The 19,452-nt window shown below is 31.1% G+C and overlaps 1 pseudogene; it reads right to left on the reverse strand.

The window, feature by feature from the left end:
• Positions 1-7,662: 7,662 nt before the first annotated feature.
• LOC120605413 (uncharacterized) lies at positions 7,663-7,781 on the reverse strand (annotated as a pseudogene).
• Positions 7,782-19,452: the final 11,671 nt, after the last annotated feature.

Below are 19,452 nucleotides of genomic sequence, written 5' to 3' on the forward strand. Positions count from 1 at the left end.
AGGAGCAATTAGGGGGATTGTTTTATAAATTATATAAATGTCTAACAAATGTACTGTATACTTGAAATTAATAATAAAATAAAAAATAAAGATATCAAAATATCTCAGTAGTTTTTTTTCAGAGGAAAACCTATTTGATTACATTTTTATTGTTTGAAAATTTAAATTTGTTTTTTTCTTTTTCTAGTGTATCTAAAAATTCTACTATTGAGGCATTTGTATATAAAATACTTAAAAAATCTTTATAACACAGGTTGATCTGGTAATAATAAATAACAGCAATATGATTCCTACTATCTTAATGTTCTAAGATAAGAACATTAATGTTCTAAAGTAAGAATCTTACTCTGAGTGTGTAAAATTGAGGCTACAAAACGTACCAGATGCAAAGATATATTTTTGATATATTTTCTTAATTGAAAAAGATTATAGATTTTGAAAAAAAACCTCTTCGATGAGTGTGAGAAGTCATCTATTCAGAAATATTTATTAATCTCAGGATTTAAAATAAATAATAATCCATGGTAACAGTATATTAACTTTATCTATTCATAAAATGTATTATAAAATATTAGTGTTAGCAGCTTATCATAACAATTTTTCCCTGTGAATCATAAAAAATGAAATAGTCTTTTTGAAAACTACTTTATAGTAATGTACAGATTAAGTAAAAACTTTAGGAATGGGCTTATAGATTTTACATTATCATGTGTTTTGGGTTCTGCTAACTGGGTACAGGAAGAGAAGTACATTTCAATTGCTATCGCCCAGCTGCAACCTTGACATTTCACTGAGTCTTTGCTGCAGGGAGCTTAGGAGAATGTACAAGACTATTCTATTTAATTTGGTCTTAATTCCCTCTGTATCTGGTAATTTAAGACATAGAATAGTAACTTTTTCTTAGTTAAAAGAAACTTTTAGTATTTGGATAGCAGGATGACAAATACCCAGACAGGCTGTGTGTTATCATGGAAAGAGCACGAGCTTTGGAATTAACAGACCCTAGCTTAGATTTCAGACCTTCCAACTATTAGCTATGTCAGCTGTGGCAAATTATCTTAATTTCCTACACTCAGTGTATTGATCTGGAAAAGGGGGGCGATCAATCCTATCATTCATGGTTGTAATGAGCAGTAATGTATCTAATAAGTGTGAAAATGACTAGGATACAGCCTAACTATGGAATACACCATTGACTTTCACATGCACTTTGTGCCAGGGTGTGTACAGTCATTTTATAGGTTATAAAATCACAAATATAAATGTGTACACAAATGTACATACATAGTTCCCATTTATAAGTAAATATCCAGGTGTGTGCACACACACACACACATGCTTTTGTATAAATTAGTCATGAAATTAGAATTTAATAAAATGGAATTATAATAACAGGAGGCAGTATAGCAAAGTTCTTAAAATTTAGATTTTGCAAATGGACATAAATGAGATTTTTCAAATGGACATAAATGAGGCTCTGGTTCTTCTTATTTCCTGCATTATTTCCTGCATTAAAATGTTTCCATCACATTTTCTTCATAGTAGAGTCCAAACTTCATCAAAGATTTGCTGTATGTAATAAAGTAGATAATATATAAAAGTACTGTCATGATGACTAACACAAAGGAAGAACTCATTAAATGGCCATTGTTATTTTATAGATTTCTTGAAAAAGATTTTTAAATATAAAACATCAGAGCAGAGCTCCTTATCATATGAAATGATAATTGCTCACAATGGGGGAAGATCAGTGATAGAATATAAAATGAATTTTCAGCTTCAGCTATTTGAACTTGAGGTTGAAATTTAAACCTCCTTACTTACTTTTTAGAAAGTTTCAAAATAGAATACTACTTTGACTGGCAGGAAACCTATGTTCTAACCCAAGCTCTCTCAAAATTTTTCTGTCTGAACACTGGGAAGAATCAATTCTGTGAATAAGTTGAAAGTTCTTTAAATAAATAGAAGGTATTACTATTTAATTTTATTAAAATAAAAGTTACTTTGATGGTTTATATTTTTGTTTTGAATATAAATACTATCAATTTTTTATTGAATAATGTTGACTAAATTAATGAAAGTGTATATTAAAGACATTTCAAATGTTTTGCCATTACCATATTGAAAAGTTATTTTAAAACTTTTTATACTTAAATGATAATTTTTAATCTTTATTGAAAATTCTGTTCTAGATAAATTATCCTAAAGCCTTTTTGTCACTAAATTGTAATAAAAAAACAATATGTTGATGCATGATAGTAACTATAACAGTTGATGCTCTTGGTTGCAAGTAACATAAAAAAATTAAATCAGAAAAAATATTTATCAGGGGACTATGGAGTAGATGGCAGAAACAGATGGAAGGCCCTGAATCTGGACAAGAAGCAAGGGAGAAAAAACAACAAAGTCATTATCTTTTAGTGCTTCTGAATATTGGCTCTGAATCCAGATTCCCTGGCTTCAAATCCTAGCTCCTCTTCTTACTAGACATATGACCTGGGGTAAGTAATTTAAACTCGTTGCTTCAGAATGCAGATCCCTAAAACAGGATAGTTCTTAGAATTAACTGAATTAACATATTTAAAACACATAATAATTGTTCAATAACTGCTCAGAAAAAAATAAATCCAGCCAGGACCATGATCACCATCATTATACACTGTGACCTCCACTGGACGCAGTTATTCTAAAAAACATTCTGACAGTCCTTTTGAATTTGCATGCCTCCCTATGTTCATGAGGCATATTTAGCTTTGCCTGGTTTGAGAGGAGGTCAGAAATGGCAGAATTTCTCCACTTTCTTTCCAAGAGGGAGGTATAATTCTCTAAAACTAAGAAGGGGATTTGGATGTTAAACAGCCAAACATTTTGAAAATGTCCACTATAGTTAGGATGACCACATGTCCTGGCTACTTAAAGAGAGTCCCTGTTTGTAAGGGATACTCCACATGGTTAAATATATGTTTTCAGCAGAAGTGTCTCGGTTTGATGGTAAATAATATGGCCCTACTAACCATCATCCACTCCATTTTGCTATTGAAATGTTCTTGTATCCTTCTTCTTATACTAATTGCTCCAATGAAAAAATGACCTCACTAACATAACACAGTTTTCACTTATAAAAACAAAAACTAATTCAGTCTCTTAAGAAAACAAATAAAAAAGCCTCTAATATACTGTCTGTTACTGCTTTTGTCTCTAAGGCTTGGATTTCTGGGTGTTCTTTTTTCCTATTCTATTTTTTCCAATTTTTTCTCAATAGTCTATCATTTATGGAATAAATTATAATATCACCACCACCAAAATGCTCTAGATAACACACACACACACACACACACACACACACACGCGCGTGCGCGCGCATGTGCACAAACACTTAAGAAAGGAAGATGATTCCTGTAGAATTCAGGTTTCTTATTTGTATACTTTATTATGAGGCCAAATTAGGTGCTTATGACTTGCCTCTTTCATTATCCAGTACACATCCCCTCTGCCTTCAGGGCAACCTCAGAAATTGCTGGAATTTCATGCCTTAGGATTCTAAAGTATTTTTTCCTGTATAGAGTAAAAAAAGTTTTGTTAATTTTCAGTTAATGAACATGGTTGTTATATATCCCACATACTACAGAATACCTATCTTACAAAATATTTTTCCCATTGGTATTAAAATGTGTTTTCAGTACATCATCTGCTATTCCACAAAGTGAACGTGGTAAGAACAGCAAATTTGGTAATAAGCCAATTACTTTATATCTTTGCTGTAGAGCATATCCTTTGTTCAGTAGCAATGATATGTAAATGTGTGATTATTGAGTTTATTTAATATATCTACAGAGAGTGGAGTAAATAAAAGCAGAAATAGCAAGAAAAATATATCCATTTATTAACAAAGGTCTATTCAATTGAGGACAACTCATTATACTTGCCACGATTCAAGAAATCAACTTAACCACCAGATAGTCAACAGGTATTTTCAGCCATGACATTCCATCAGAGTTCAAATGTTTTTAGTTTGGATAAACTGGACACTGAGAGGTGGTAGTAGCTGGGACATACTTGATGAGAAATGTTCATTCTACTGTGTCATCAACACTTGATCTCTGAGGTCTCGGTAACTTTACTCACCAGGAAAACCAGGAAAAGAGACTTTTCGTTATGAAATCTACCACCTTGTTGCTAGGAAGCAGAAATGTCCAAATGCGTTATTACCACTCTACGAGCTGTTGTCAGTGATTTGGCTGGTTAGAAACTTGGAAGTAACATGATTGTAAAATTAATGACAAGGGAATTTGGGGAAGAGTTGTAGGGTTAGGCCTCTCTGAATAGACAAAAATCATGAAAATATTTGTACTCCATGTAAATGTTCACCCAAAGGTGACCTCAGCAGAAGATTTTTATAATTAAATGGATAAGATGTCCTGTTCCATAGATCCCAGTCAGCTTTTTTCTAAGCCACTTCTGTCTTCACTTAATGGACTCATGAACAAAGTGGCCATGGTGGCAGGGGTGGAGATTATGCATGGGCTTGGCAACATGCATTTCTGTCTACTAAGGTTGACCTGGCTGTAGTCACTGCTAAGTGCCCCATCTGCCAGCAGCAAGGACCACACAGATTCCCCAATATGGTACCATTCCTTGAGGAGATCAACAAGCTACCTGGTGGCAGGTTGATTGCATTGGACTTCTGTCATGGAAATAGCAACACTTGGTTCTTACTGAAATAGACATTTATTCTGGATGTAAACATGTCTTCCCTGAATGGAATATTTCTGTCAAAACTACCAGCCCTAGGCTTAAAGAATGCTTTGTGCATCATCATGCTGTTCCACACAGTGTTGCTTCTGATCAAGGAACTCATTTTACAGCAAAATAAGTGTGACAATGGGCTCATGATCATAAATTTACTAGTCTTACCATGGTCTCCACCATATTGAAGTAGCTGCCTTGATAGAATGGTGGAATGACCTTTGGAAGACTCAGTTAAAGCACCAACTCATTGACAATACACTGGAGGGCTGGGGAAAGGTTCTCCAGAAGGCTGCATGTGCTTTGAATCAGCATCCAATATATGGTGCCAATAATTTTGTTAAAATTAATCTTCTTCAGATTCGTACTGTCATCAGAAAATAAATTTGTCAATTTATCTTCACTCAGAATTGAACAAACTCTTTTTTATTAATTTTAGTTTCAAAAATGTATTTCTTATAAGGCAACATATATAAATTATATATAGTAAAGAAAATCTTTAACAGATGGTTATTTGGCAGAGAGTCATAAAAATTGTATTGCACAGTAAATTCCAGAAATTACAGTATTGTCATTTTTTTTTGTTTCTTTGAGATTGATTCTACTGGGTTTTAAACGTCTCTGTAGTGAAAAAATAATTGAACGGAAATAAAAATTTTAAATGATCACGTAGAATGACTGAATTAATGTTACTCGATTTCTGTTTCTTTATCTTTATAATTATTATCTTATGGTTGTTTATTTTTAATCAACTGTCCAAACACAAGACTGTATGGTATCATAGGATTTGAAGATAGAGACTGTACTTAAGGCAAGCCTAAATGATCCCAAACCTTTATGAACTTTTTCTTTAAACGATTGACTAGATGAGTCAGTGTTTTTCAAGTTTACTTATAAAACTAGAAGTTATCTAATTTAATATCCATATACAATATAATATTTATTAAATAACAAATAATAGAAGTATTCTAATTTGATGTCTAGACATATTAAATTCAAAAGAAAAAATGTAATTGATTACAAGTTAGACCAATAAAATATTCAGAGGAGAACTTTTTAATCATAAACTGGAGAGCTATCCATGGCATACTGTGAAGCAGAATTGAGACAACATTACCGTCCTTTTAACTCAATGCAATTCTGTTTTGATTGCTGAATGGCAGAGGACTCTGAGTTTCTCAAAAATAATAAAGCTGGCATATAATGTATTTCCCTTTTACTAGTGCATAGTTACTCCTATATATGGATGCAGACACATTTGCAGAGCTAGGAAAAATTTATAGAACTTCTAATGTTCTCACAATATATTTATTAAGAGTTATTTACCTTCTTTTTATTTAAAGAAATTTAGATCTGTAATTTAACTCAAAATTTGGGAATTGTGTAAGAATCAAAACTACTTTGGTAGCTCTAATCAGTCTTCTACAAACTTGAACTAGAATAACAAGAGAAATATAATAATACCTCAGTGAGATGACATTAATTATAATCCTCAGAAATCCATGGTCTGTTTACATCTGAAATAATCCATGGCTCACATAATTCTGACAATTCCAATGGCCTTGATATTCATTAGGGCCACAATTGTCCTTGCCTCTTGTGTTTAAGTCTTATAGTTTTGGTTTCTGACAATACAAAGACTCTCAATATTAATGTTTTTTTTGAGAGACCTATCTTCCTTTGGTATCACTCACCTATAATCTCTTTTGATAGAAATTTGCGTAATCTCTTGATAAAAGGAGTGATCTGTTAGATTCAGTTAAACAGGTTGCAATCTTGACACTCTAGCATCTTATATTCAATTTTTTGCAAACTTTCTACCTCCAAACTAATAAATTTCTGGCATTGTGTTCCTCAGGGGTTTCCATTGAGCTTAATCATTAGACAACAAGCTTATTAAACAACTAGAGACATGTCCAACTATTTAAGATAAACTACTCTATCCAGAGTTTTGGGGTAAGGGTCCTCTTTGAAATATTCACCTAGATTTATTTTTTTCCTGGTTGTTTGAGCACCCTAAACATTTATTGCTATGAAAATGCTTATATATATTGCTAATATAAATAAGTCTAACAATTCCATTCTTATGTCATTTTTTCTGAGTTTACTTGGCTTCTATTTCAGCATTATATCTGGCTCAAGTTCTAGGTCTGAAGACAATGAAGAATGTTCAAATAGAGAGTGAAATGAGAACTGTCTTCTTAATCTGAGGTAATTCCCTTATTTGAAAAAGCGTGCTAAGAGAGGAAATAGACACTTTTTTTAAGTTTACTGTTGTTATTCTAATGAATTTCTTGTTCTGCTTGTGTTAGTAAAAGTTAATTAACTGTGCTTTTATTCAAGAACCCTAAGACATTAAAAAAAAATGTTATTGAAAGGTTAATTCATCGAACAGGAAAGAATTAGAACCTGACCAATAAAATAGGTATATATGGGAAGATTTAGAGAATTCAGAGAATGAAGCCACTGGATTTAGCTTTCTTAGTACATCACTGCAGCTAGATATAGTGACACTTGCTGGACTATTACAACTTCAGTTGTAAATCTAAAACTTTCATCTTTACACCATCTACTCAAGTTTTAAAATCCTCAGTGGTAAGACATATTCAATTGCTTGGAACATTGATTTTATTTTGACAGCCAACGAGTTTAGGAAGGAAGAAACTGCACACTCTGGTTTTTGTAGAGGGAAATGAGACTCTATGTAGCAAAAAGTCATATGCAAATGTAGCAGGAGGATGAGAGGACTGGCAGAGTGAAAAAGAAAAGGTGACAAATATATAGATACAGCTAGGGAATTTTATTTTATTTTATTTTAATTAATTAATTAATTAATTTTAGATTAGGCAACTCTTGGTTGACCTCACAGATTACAAAGACCTTGCCAGCTTACAATCCCTTATTTTTTATTTTTTATGCCTATAGCACCTGATATTCGTAGGTGGTCTCTTATCCAAGTACTAACCAGGCCTGACCCTGTTTAGCTTCCGAGATCAGATGGGATCGGGCTTGTTCAGGGTGGCATGGCTGTAGACTAGGGAATTTTATTATATCAATACTGTATATTTTCTTTATCTCCAATTTCCAAGGCAATTTGAACAATAATAAATGCACTATACAATTACCTTTTTTAAAAAAATATAAATTGTCATTTGAGATTTGAATATTTAGCATAGATTTAGTTATCCTTTGCTCCTTTTCCTTTTTTATTATTTTAATTTTTTAAAATAGTCTGTTTTCATAACTTTTTGTTCAATACATAAAATAAAAAAAAAAACTCTCAATATTAAACATTTTACTGTTTGTAAACCTAAACATAATGCATGAAGTTCTGAAAACAACAATAATAGCTAACATTCTTATACCTTGCTGTAACTTTATCGATTGTTTTTACTCTACTTATTTGAATGGTAAACCATTGCTTAATAGATGCAACAGATTCTAGAAAATTATTGAGAAAGATCTTGAAAAGCAATTTTCAAATTTTCTTCTCTTTCTTACAGGAGATACATTTCGTCAAGAAATATTTCCTCTGATACTTTAAGGTGATTTTTTTCACTACCTTTCCATAAGTCTAGTAATTTTTTCTGTCACCCATTTGTATTTGGAATTGTATATATCAGTGGTTTTTAAATATGGCTGAAATTTGGTTCACTTGGGGATCTTTTACAGCATACTGTGACCTAGTACCTTTAGCGAACCAATTAAATCTAGTTCTACAATGTCATAGTCCTGTTGTTAATATTTAAAACCAAGATCTTCCCAAGTTACTTTAATGTAGAGCCAGGACTTGTATTCACTGGTGTAGAGAATTCTGAATTCAAGAAGAAATAGATTATGACTTCTACCCTCTTATGAGAGAGCAATGTCCACAAATAGAAAAAAAAAAAACAAAAAAAAACAAAAACAGATTCTAATACTGTTAGTTCAGAAGGATCAGACCAAGTGAGGAGAACATACATATACTTGCATAATGGGAATTACTCTCAGTATAAATATCTACAACAACCCAAAAACGTACTCAACGTTGCTTGGTCTCAAATGCATGGCTAGCAGCATAGTAGGACCTTCAGTCAAAGGTAGGCTTCCCTCCAGGTAACAGGACAGATGACACAATATGCAAATATCAACTATTTAAAGAATAGCATGTTACAGGTATATCATGTGACTGACTTTAAGGATTAATTTCATTTAGTAATTTTTATATACAATTTTGCTAATTGAAGTTTCTGAATAACTATAAAGTCAACATATATGTGGTACTATTCTACTTTGAGAATAGATGAGTCAAATATTTTGGAAGAAGATGTTTTATTAAATTAAAATCTATCTTTGTTATGATGTACTTGCTACAATAATTATGACTACTATCATAAAATATTTAGTAGAAAAACAATATTCATGTCTAAATTATATCATATTGATTTATTTTTTATTGTCTTCATCAGTTTTCTTATGCCATAAACAATGTCCTAGGGATATTGAAGAAAACTTACACAAAATTTATTCACTTTTATGATACATTTGGCTGACCTTAAAAATAGTCCATGTTTTTATTGGCATATGGGTATGATCATTGATAAATTAGAATATTTATTTTATTTTAATACTTCCAGATTTAGATTTAATGCTCTAACTGTATACAGATTTCATAATATTGGAAAGAGTAATTTTTATTTTTCCTGATCTTTTTTGGTTATAGTTTTATAGATGTGGTCTTATTCCTAAAATACACAAGAGTTTTCCTTTACACTAGTAGAAACGTTCTGTCGATGTAAAATTGTACCATATGCTTTTAGAAAAAAAATGTTTTAAAAATAGACTTTTTTTTTTGTCAAAATGTTACTGTCATATCTAGGAAATGAATATATGGAAGTTCATTATAATATTCTCTCTAATATGTCTTTGAAATTTTTTATAATAGAAAATTAAATAAAATAATTTACTAATATAAAAAATAGACATTTTTGTTTTTCTTTTTTCAAGCCAATTTTTAAAGTAATTGATTCCATATTATATTTAAATTGGATGCCTTGAATTTGGTGCACTGATTTGTTGGACTTGAAAACTTATAGAATGAATAAAAATAACCTAAATAAATATTCTTTGAATATAAATCAACTTGTTTGCTCAAAGAAATTTCAAGTATCATTCAATCATATGGTAAACTAAATATTTATTAACAATTTCCTAATGGTGCTTTCTGTCTTTGTCTTAGTAGACAAATACTCCTCAATATTTAGTATTTAACAGTCTTTTCAGAAATGAACTTTGTTGGAAAAATAAAATATTTGGGAAATAATTTATTATGATGATTTTAAGTAGAGTTATTAGTAAAGCACTTCTAACTAAATTAAAGAAATATTACATGGAAGGACAATTTTTAAGAATTGTCAAGGTTGATGTAAAATAGAAAAAGTCTTGATATTTAGCAAAGTCTTACTAAATGTCTAATCTCACATTTTAATCACTTTTGATTAAATATTGCCAGACCTAAAATAGATATTGAATCATAGAGCAACTTTACATTATGTGTATATTGCATTTTTTTATTTCTGTGTATCCACTTTAGGACATATGAAAATCCTGTTTAGTTCAATCAAACTTCAGTCACATTAACACTTTCATTATGAATGCATTTTGATAAGCTGCGTAGTGATGTAATCAATACATATACAATACCCATTCATAATACCTTTGAGTTGAATCTAAAGATTATTTTGTTGGAAAACAGTACATAAGTGATAATGCTCTTTTAAACAACGAAAAGAGAAAAATAAACAGAACTCGTCACTGACAAGATGGAGTTAATAGATATACAAGACCATTAAGGTCTCAGCTTTACTCATTTACCAAAATGTTACTCTCGTTGATCTGTTGCCATCTATTATTCATGCATTTTATTTATGCTGCAGCAAAGAATGTCGGTGATATACATGTCTTTGTTACTGTGATATTTCAGACAATGTAAATAAATTGGAAGACTTTCAGATCATATATTATTTAATTACTTCTTTTTTCATTCATTTATCTTGATTCTTCACTTGTTGCAAACCTTCCAACATCTCTTTACTATTTTTCAGTATTTAATTCATATTATGTCAGGTATATTAGATAAATAAATGTCTTGATGCATTGTCCCGATTTCCTGAAATTCTCAAGGAGTTATAATATTTAAGTCTATTAAAGTTTTTTCCATACTATGAATTTGGTACAAATGAATTACATATGTAAACAGAAATGTTGAAGTTCATGAATTTGTAAGTTATGCACATTAATATATAAGGAACATAAGAAAATTGATTACACTGAAAGACAAAAAGAAAACATCACATTTTTCTTTAGGTAAATCTAAATAATATAAACTTTACTCACATTTTCAGACAATATTGAAAAAGTCAAATGAAATTTAAGTCATCACTCTGCCTCCCATTTTCCCAGATCACAGATGAAATTACAATGGGGATACGTTCGTTGCTCTGGTTTAGTACTAGTGAAAGTTGGTCATTATCCATCATGCAATGTCACAACTCAAATTAAATTCAATATGAGAATCATGTATTCAAGATACAGGTTGATTTGCTTCCACTTCTTAAAAACCAAAAAACACTTAACATTCTTTTTTTTTTTTTTGACATTGCATGTTCTTTCTTATTTACTTTCCTGGTCATTATTTTGTCACTGGCACACTTATTCTATAATTGACTCTCTTTCCTTCTCTCTCTTATTTATCAGTTCAAAGAAGGATTTCAGATGAGAACTCAACCATTTCTAAAATGATGTACAAAATAGAAAAGTGACTTTTTTATAAACATCGATTTATGATAAACCTGATTGTGAAAGACTATAAGATGAAGGAAGAAATTACTTATCTCAATACAACTAATAATCATGGAGAACCTACTTCTTGTTTGTTAATTCTGATGTTCAAAATGAGTGAAACAAAAATAATTTTTAATAATTTTCAAGAATCTTATAGTTTGAGGGTTGAGGTAAAGATGAAAGGAGAAAACAAAGTATGAAAACTAACTATACAATAACCTAGAGTAAAACCTTTGCATAAAAGAATGATAATTTGACATGTGACAAACACTATAACATAGTAATAATTAATAGTACATGTCTCAAAATATAAAACCTGAGAAACATTTTATAAGAAGCAGATCAGTTTTCCAGGAAAAACAGGTAAGTTGTAATTGCCTAAAGATTAAATATTTTCAATACACTTTCATAAATACTACCTCCTTTGATTCTAGCACAAATTCTGAAGCTGTCCTTGTAGATTACGTGGTCCCTGGTTCAGTATAAAAAAAAAAAAATGTGTAAGATTTTTTTTTTTTTTTTGTGGTGGCTCAGGGTTTGATATCCCAGGCCACAGAGTACAACACACAACTGCAATTTTTAATCCGAAATTGGGGCTAGTTGAAAAATGTGATAAAATAATAGGAGAGATTAAATTCTAGATTAGAAATAACTCACCTAATTAAATGAAGTCTTAGGTATTTTTAAACATTTTTGAGCAGAGTCATAAAATTATCAGACTCACTTTATTTATTTACTTATTTGTTTGTTTGTTTGTTTAGAGTTAAGTGTGACTAAATGAACTTTTTTTTAGTTAAGTATGACCATGTGGTACAGACTCACTTTAAAACATTCCTGAAACTGATATTTTGAAAAGTTAGAAAAATGAATCAGCTTGAGGGTACAGAGTATAATAAATATAATTATAGAAAGTACACTAATTTAAAAGATACACTTTAGTTATAGAGGGGTTATGTATGGATTAATAATAGCCTTTATAAGAAAAATCTAAATCTTAGTTAGTTAAAAGCTCTATATGAGACAACAGAGAGTGGTGGAAGCCACAAATGCAAGGACCTAGAAGTTATTATGCTGAATGAAATAAGTCAGAGAAAGATAAATACAATTTTATTTATATGATTTTATTTATGTAAAGAATCTAAGGAACAAAAAGCATAAACTAGACAAAACAGACTCACAGTTACAGAGGACAATCTGGTGACGGCCAGTGAGGGGAGGTCGTGGTGCAGGAAGAATGGGGTGAAGTGTTAAAGAAGTACAAAATTCGTAGTTGATAGATGGTCACTGCATAGGGAATGTAGTCAACTGTGAGAGAATGAGCAATTAAGGTGATAATTTCATAAACTATATTAATGTCTAACTAATTTATTGTATACTTGAAACTAATAACAAAATAAAAATTTTAAATAATGTGAATGAAGCCAATTTTTGAAGAATGAGGAGTCAATTTAACGCATCACATCTACGAATTATATTCACTCTTTAGGAGGACATTGACAATCTTAAACACATCCTGAGAAGAATAAAGGTGGTTTAGGAGATCAAGGCCTATGGGGATCATTTTAAAGAACTGAGGAGGTTTATACTGAAATGGAGATAATTGTTGTCTGGGGTGAGGAAGGATTGACAGGTGTAGAAGGAGCAATTTTCAAAATCTTTCAGGAATGTTATACGGAAGAACATTTAGACTTTTCTGTGGCTCTTGAAGGCAGAACAAGCACCATCAGGTGTAGATGTCAGTATAGTACAATGACCTTTCTCATATCTAATGCCCATCTAACAGCTGGAAGAAACACTGCTTTTTGACGTGTTGCAAAACAGTGCCTTCATCTGGATTACCTTTAAAGTCCATTCTGACTGATGTATTATATTCCTGCAACAATAAAATAGATATGGTACTACAGATTGATTAGCACCTACATAAAAAATCAAGGTTCGTTTGTTGTTCTAAAATAAATAAAATAGCAGAAAATACAATTTATGTGTTTAAAATACTGACATTGTGAAACATATACAATTTCATGGAGTAAAAGCATAGCTAGCTTCACCTTATATAGTTTCACAAAACAGATATATGAAGGTGTTTGGAGAAAAAAATGTTGTTTGAAGGAACAATAAAAAATAATAAAATATAATGTTAGCATCAAAAAGCTTAGTATAACATTTTAATCCTAATTTTTTAATTATATATTCTCAATAGGTATTTGCTCAATGGATGAATGTCTGAATGATTTACAAAGCAGAAAGCATGTTTTCAATATTTCAGTGAGGTTTTTAAATGGACAGCTTGGAGTCATCTAAAGAAAGGTCTAATGATACTGCACAACATGGACCTAGGTCTTGATTTCTCCCTGACATGGTCCCAAATCACTTATTTAAAGGTTTTATCTGGGTCCTGTGCTATCATGAAATGTCACAGAACTCATGGTGAGAGAGTTGGGAATTTTGATCTTGAGCTAAAATCAGGTTTACTATGGGAGGCAGCTGGTCTATAATAGAGAAGAAGTCTGGCTGTTTTGGGTGTAGGCATTGCTTTTATAATCACAGCAATGTGCTGGTTTGGCATATCATCAAATATTCTTTTTGAACCTGTCTGATCATTTCCAGAGAGAGGAGGTTCTATTTTGTTATGGTTTGTTGGTTGTCATTTAGAAAAATGCATGCATTTTAATGGAATCGCTTCTGGTACTGGGTGTTTTCAGTCATGTCTAGTAACGGCTGCTAAATAAAGCCAACGCCAAAAGCTAGTTTTAATACTCTAGTAAGGTAAGGAAAAAGAAATGGAGATTTTTTGGAACAGAAATTATTGTTGAAATGACTCAGGGTAGATATCACACATAAAGGCGAATTAAGTTTTGAGAAAGATCAAAAGCTTGAATCCTATTTACTTGAATCCCTTAGTTATTCTATGGATCAATCATATTCGGTGGTCAAAAAAACATTTTTCTGTATGAGAAAGTTTGTTATTTATCACTCTACTTTTAAATCTGAAATCATATTTGATAATATATAATGTTGTTTTTAAAATCACTTGATATAAAATATCCTGCTACATAAAAATTTTTATTTTCAATTTTTTGAACTAAAAGATAACTACATCCAACTGTATAATACTGACAGTCAACTAGTAAGGGAATCTAGGGTAGTATTTATCCCTAAGTTCCTGAGGTTGAAATTGAAAAACACAGTAATGCAAAATCATCAAGTATTTCTTGTTACCCAAAATACTGAAAATGCTAAGGAAATTTCCTCAGGCTGGAAATCTTCCAAGATTCTTTCATTTTTTAATTCCTTGATTCAAATGTCTACTGGATTTAAGGATGTTCTACCATCATCATTTACAAATCAGTAGAATGCAAATCAATGTTTTTCTTCTCTTGCTTTGTGTCGGTTAAGATTACTTTGATTGCAAGTAAAGCAAATCAGTCCAGAGTGATTTGCATGAGTTAGAGAGCTATCTTTTCTCATATAAAAAGAAACACAGAAGTAGGTAGTACAGAGCTGGAACACAGCTCAATGAAGTTATCAAGAACTCAAGTTCCTTCTAATTTCTTGCTTAGGTTGGGGCTTTTCATTCTCACATTGACAGTGTGACTCTTCCATCTCTGAGCATTATGTTTGCATTTCAAACAGTAGAAAGACCAAAGAGAGGTAAAGGCCAAAGCCCAAAGACATATGCAACTAGAGTCATTTATTTATTAACTTATTACTGCTCACACATCATGGCAAAGCCTATTTGCAAGAGATTCGGGACAAACAAATATTTTAAATTGGGCATATTGCAACTTCATACAAAAAATAAGGATCTGTTAGTAACAAAGAATTGTACATGGATAGATACTGGGCAACTGGAAGTACCTTTCACAAAGTTATTAAATTTTAAAGGAGAATAATGTATTCTTAATTGTATAAATAATAAAAAGTTAATACAGAGTATTTAGAAAATTAGAAAAGTAAAAGAACAAGAAATAATTTATAGAAAGTTAACTGAAACTACTTTCTGGAAATAAAAGTCTGTGAGTAATAATAATTAAATGCCTTTCCTTCTTTCTCTTCTCTCTCTCTTATAATTGATCAATTGCTCTCTGTATATCTTTTTGCTTCACTTTGGTTTTGTAAAAAACAACTTAGAGTGCATTTTACTATAATTTGATTTTTTTTAATTTATCTATTATAAATATTTTATAGTAATAGCTACTATTTATTTATTTTATTTTATTTTATTTTATTTTATTTTATTTTATTTTATTTTATTTTATTTTATTTTTTTATTTAATAGCTACAACAGAACTTTTAAAAGGCTACCAGTTTCTATCATATGTGTATACTTCTATATGCTTAAGAAACTGCATAATATAGTTACCGTTTTTACTATTGATATTTTTTAAATCTCTTAAATATATATACTTCATACTTATTATTTTTATAAGATGCATTTTGAAGGTGGAAATAAATCAGGAACTATGCATATTTTAAAGCTTTTAATATGTAATAAAAATAACATTACAAAAGTTTGCACCAATTTATGCTATTTCCTATCGTTTTAACTGTCTTCAAAATCTTTTGATAGGCAGAGGAATTAAGATATTATTAAGATATTATAAGATAATATTAAGAAAGAGGTTGTACTTATTGCCTATGTGAGGCAATTAATTCTTAAAAATGACTTCTTCTTTGCCTATTATTCTACTTTTTACTCATTTCTAAAAATTCACCCACTTGTCATCTTTGTGGGCCACTTTCCAAGCCCCAAACTCTCTTTGCTTAGATTATCAAAACATTCTTGTGATGCTCTCCCACCCTCAACCCACCCCAATGTTCCTTTTATTTCTGAGGGAAAGAATTGGCACAGATAAGTATGAAACAGACTCCTGTCTCAAATCACAATCTTTTCCAAAAATCGCCTTTATATTTACACTTGAATTTTATCCCTAATTATGGAATGATGATAACTATTCTGAAAATGACTGTGAGTAGAAAAGGAGTATAATTTGAGGTCATAGATGTCGTCTTAAAGCCGTGATAAAACACAATCCTTAAAGCACATTTTATAGCTCAAAGATCCCTTTTCTTAGAATCACAAAATCTGGATTTAGTCTTAGCTCTATTATTGTGTTTTTGAAAGATTGGTGAAAGTACCCAATAAGTCATGCTCGTCTATCCTCTAGAGATTATAGCTAATTGAGAGATTGACATAAGAGATCAAAAATCTTGGATTAAAATAATTGAGCTATTTCTAATAAAAGTTGTATTAGGGAATAAGACTTAGGTTCTGTGTTGTTTTGGCCTCCTAATGTGTGTCCCTCCAACTACTCAGATCTCCCTATTCTTGATAATTCTAGACAACAGTTGACTCACTGAATTTAATTACAATGGGAAAAACAAGCTTGACTGTACTTTCATGGACACACTCTGAGATCCCAGCAAGTCTAAGCCTCTGTACTGGTTCTGAATCTCAAAACTCTCCAGTGAGGAGTCAAAAGGAAGCCAGCCTTTATTTAGTGGTAATCCCTGTATATGATTATGGACACAGGAGCCAAGGAAACCAGTGTACTCCCTTATGTCTACAACTGTCTCGCTGTGTGACCTTGGCCAAGTCTTTGAGTTCCTTGGTAAATAGTATCATTTGCAGTTTAACCTGAGAAGAGTAAATTTATGAGAATTTAATAATGGGATACACAAAATGGATTTTAAAACCCGTATTGGGGTTTTCTGAACAGTAGTTTTGATCCAACATGCCAATTCTTTTTTTAAATGACTAATATAGAATTAAATTAAGGGACTAATACCAACACAAATAGAATTTGAGTACATTTTCTTGTATATACAATAAAAAAAATATGTATTGTTATTTGTAGAGTATTCATAGCAATTTTAAGATAAAATCTGAAGTTTAGATAAATCATTTGACAAACAATGTTTTGTATTCTTTGAGGTTTAACAAATTCTCAATGTGTTTTTCGGTGAGTTTCCTTTTTGGAGAAAACATTTTTATTTGTTTGTTTTAAAGAAAAACAATTAATTTTGACATTTCTTTCATTCTTGTTTGACATTCACGACATTATTTATCTCTTGTCCTCTCTATTTGCAGATAGAAAGCAGATACCTATAATGTCATTCTATGTGTGCATTGGGTATTTCCTGATTAATCAAAGGCCTTTATAATCTTGTCAGAATTACATAAAACTATTATTATTGCCCCTTTGTTTCAATATTGGATTTTTTATCTTTGGAGGACTTTGAATTATTTTCTTTGCAATTTTGAGAGATTACTTAAAGGACAGGGTAAGTAGCAAGTTAAGGAGAGTTCTACAGTTTTGTTCAAAGCATGTGTGCCAGAAGGCTGGACACTGGCCCACATGTTCAGCAGAGGTGCCCTAAAATCCTAGGGAAGAATTGCGTGCCTTAACTTCACCGACGATCTGAAGACTGTGAAGAACAGAATTGTGTTCAGCAGCGGACTGAGGCATATGAGTATTTAACATATTTTCAAGCAGTCATATATGAAGTTGAAAGATTTAAGCTTACAGAACCAAGATCAGGAAGAAAAAATGAAAAGGGCCTTTACATATACAATACAGTCGATGAAAGACTTCATGTGATGTAAGCTTACCCGGTGACTGAGAGCCAGGATCTGGACTCTGCATAAAGTCTGAGATACAGGTATTAAAATCCTTTAAAACCTGAAAATACTAATGAATGGTGAAAAAATAAATGGAATAAATAGTTTTGGGGGCACTACAAATTTTGCAACTTTAATGTAATTTTTAAATGTCTTAGAATTATTAGCCAAAGACATTAAAACCGGTTTTTAGAAATGACTTACATAAGAAGCATTATTTATCAAGGCAGGCAATGTGCTCTATATATAGCTTGTAGAATGCAGAGTTAACATTCAAATTAAAAATCAATATCTTAATCCATCAGCACTATGAATATTTGATAAAATCTCTTTTTATTTCTATTTCCTTACTTTTTTAAAAAAAATTATGTTGTTTATTGACACAGCAGATAGAGTATTTTACGCTACAGTAATAGAAATAAGAGATTTCATTCATCTTACTTTTTGCGTAATCTCTACAAGGGAGGTAGGCTGGCAAATAGTTTTAAAAAGCTGTTAGAGGTTTTATTTGTTATTAAAATATATGGCTTTTTTTTCCAAATGCAAATGAGATTTAAATTTGATGCTTCTTATCTTAAATTTATAGTATCCATTCCAAGTTCTGTTTTGTTAAATTACCCCTTTCTTTGCTTTTTTATCCAAAAAGTCCTTGTCTAGACCCTTCCTAACTAATAAATTTAGATTAATGAAATGTCTTTCTCATAGTGCTCTGACTTTCTGGCTTTGAGTCCTTCTGACTTTCAGCTAATCCTGCTCTTATGTATGATCTAATACAGAGGGGATAAATGATCACAAAAGCCTTCATTTTATTCCTACTACTTAACATTACTCTAAGCCAAGTACATCCATATCCTTGCCTAATTTATGGCCAAGATATTCCATTTTTTAAAAATTGTATTTATTCATTCCTCATTATTTCTTCATAATCCCATTTGATATGATCCTCACACATAGAATTGTTCTCCAAAGCTTGCCCTGTATTTTGTGTCCTCCCAGGCCTTAACACTTACCCCAAAACAAATACCTACAAAATGATTTCCTCATTGAAAAGACTTTACTGAGTTAATGTGGAATGATTTCCAACTATCTTGCTGCATTGGCCCATTCTTGAAGATTCTAGCTATAGAACATCACATTTTCTATGGTGTTGCATTTATACAGTTTGTGAAATCTACATGGCTATTCTGTTCCCTTTGGATTCCTTAATCCCATATCTAACTTATCACTTCACTAAGATACTTGAATGTGAAACCTACAATATA

The sequence above is a fragment of the Pteropus medius genome, unplaced genomic scaffold (assembly GCF_902729225.1).
Source record: "Pteropus medius unplaced genomic scaffold, Ma_sr-lr_union100, whole genome shotgun sequence".
Taxonomy (NCBI): domain Eukaryota; kingdom Metazoa; phylum Chordata; class Mammalia; order Chiroptera; family Pteropodidae; genus Pteropus; species Pteropus medius.